The 2,532-nt window shown below is 42.8% G+C and overlaps 1 pseudogene; it reads right to left on the bottom strand.

Moving 5' to 3' along the window:
* Positions 1 to 742: 742 nt before the first annotated feature.
* Positions 743 to 2,125, bottom strand: LOC123935435 (annotated as a pseudogene).
* Positions 2,126 to 2,532: the final 407 nt, after the last annotated feature.

Genomic DNA, 2,532 nt, shown 5'->3' with positions numbered 1-2,532 from the left:
GTTTCCTTCAACGTGCAAAAGCTTTTTATTTTGAAGGAGTACCAATAGCTTATTTTAGCTTTTGTTTCGCTTGCCTCAGTAGACATATCTAGTAAGAAGCTGCTATGGCTGATGTCATAGAGATTACTGCCTATGCTCTCCTCTAGGATTTTGATCGTTTCCTGTCTCACATTTAGGTCTTTCAACCATTTTAGAGTTATTTTTGCACATGGAGTAAGAAAGGGGTCCCTTTCATTCTCCTGCATGTTGCTGTCCAGTTTCCCCAACACCGTTTGTGGAAGAGACTGCCTTTGTTTTCACTGGATGCGCTTTCCTGCTTCATTGACTATTAGTTGACCATATAGTTGTGGGTCCATTTCTGGGTGTTCTATTCCATTCCACTGATCTAGGTGTCTACTTTTGTGCCAGTACCATACTGTCTTGATGACTACAGCTTTTTTTTTTTCCTCATTAAACTCATGTTGTAATGGGTCTCAAAATTCTGTGACAGATTTTTGGTCAAGTTGTTTCCATTACAAAGTACTGATTTTAAAAAGTAATAGCTTAGAATTGCTACACACATGAAAAAAAAGAACAAATGGTCCACAAGACATTTTCCTTTCCTTCTGGAGGTTTTACGATGCATTGTTATCATTAACCAGTCTTTTACTATTAAACTTAAATGGTCAACTGACACAAACCATTCTGAGACCATTCTTCCACAGCTGATTAAGACTGGAGTGACAGGTATTGGGAATAATATTCATTTAGGCTTCTGAGCTTTCTGGGCACACTTGGTGACCATGCCAGCTCCAGCTGTCTTTTTGTCCACTGCTTTGATGACACCCACAGCAACCATCGGTCTCATGTCACGAACAGCAAAACGGCCCAGAGGAGGATAGTCAGAGAAACTCTCAACACGCATAGGCTTGCCAGGAACCATCTCAACAATGGCAGCATCACCAGATCTCAAGAACTTGGGACCATCTTCCAGCTTCTTTCCAGAATGATGATCTATCTTCTCCTTCAGCTCATCAAACTTGCAATATGAGCTATGTGACAATGCAGCACAGGTGCATATCCAGCACTGATTTGACCTGGATGGTTCCAGATAATCACCTGAGCTGTGAAGCCAGCTGCTTCCATTGGTGGATCATTTTTCCTGTCACCAGCCACATTGCCATGATGAACACCTTTGACAGACACCTTCTTGACATTGAAGCTCACATTGTTCCCAGCAAGAGCCTCACTCAAAGCTTCATGGTGCATCTCGACAGACTTTGCTTCAGTTGTAACATTGACTGGAGCAAAGGTGATCACCATGCCAGGTTTAAGAACACCAGTCTCCACTCGGCCCACAGGGACAGGACCAGTACCACCAATTCTGTAGATGTCCTGGAGAGGTAGACACGGGCTTGTCAGCTGGACAAGTTGGTGGCAGAATGCAATCCAGAGCTTCAAGCAGTGTGGTTCCACTGGCATTCCCATCTTTTCTGGTGACTTTCCATCCCTTGAACCAAGGCACGCTAACAGTTGGCTCCGGCATGTTGTCACCATTCCAACCAGAAATTGGCACTAATGCTACTGTGTTGGGGTTATAGCCCATTTTCTTAATGTAGGTACTGCCTACCTTAATGATTTCCTCGTATCTCTTCTGGCTGTAGGGTGGCTCAGTGGAATCCATTTTGTTAACACCAACAGTTAGTTGTTTTACACCCAGTGTGTAAGCCAGAACGGCATGCTCACGGCTCTGCTCATTCTTGGAGATGTCTGCTTCAAACTCACCAACGCCAGCAGCAATAATCAGGACAGCACAGTAAGCCTGAGATGTACCTGTAACCATGTTTTTGATAAAGTCTCTGTGTCCTTGAGCATCAGTGATGGTCACGTAATACTTGCTGGTCTCAAATTTCCACAGGGAGGTATCCATGGTGATACCACGTTCACATTCAGCTTTTGGTTTGTTCAAGACCCAGGTATACCTGAAGGAGCTCTTTCCCATCTCAGCAGCCTTCTTCTCAAAATTTTCCATGGTTCTTTTGTTGATACCGCCACATTTGTAGGACAGATGACCAATAGTGTTAGACTTGCCTGAATCTACGTGTCACATGATGAAGATATTGATGTGAGTCTTTTCCTTTCCCATTTTAGGTTAGGTCTAGCGGTGGTTTTCATGACAGCTCTGTTCTGGCATCAAACCCATTGTGGAAAAACTACTGGTTTTCAATATAGCTTGAAGTCAGGCATTGTGTTGTCTCCCACTTCGCTTCTCTTTTTCAGGACTGCTTTGCCCCTTTGGGGTCTTTTGTGGTTACATACAAATTTTAGCATTGTTTGTTCTAGCTCTGTGAAAAATGCTGGTGGTATTTTGATAGGGATTGTATTGAATGTGTAGATTGCTTTGGGTTGCAGAGACATTTTAACAAAGTTTGTTCTGCCAATCCAGGAGCATGGAATATTTTTCCATTTCTTTGTGTTCTTTGGATTTCTTTCATAAGTGTTCTACAGTTTTCAGAGTACAGATCTTTTACCTCTTTACTTAGGTTTATTCCT

The sequence above is a fragment of the Meles meles genome, chromosome X (genome assembly GCF_922984935.1).
Source record: "Meles meles chromosome X, mMelMel3.1 paternal haplotype, whole genome shotgun sequence".
NCBI lineage: Eukaryota > Metazoa > Chordata > Mammalia > Carnivora > Mustelidae > Meles > Meles meles.
The sequence above is the reverse complement of the archived record's forward strand: the minus strand, read 5'-3'. Positions and strand labels throughout refer to the sequence as shown.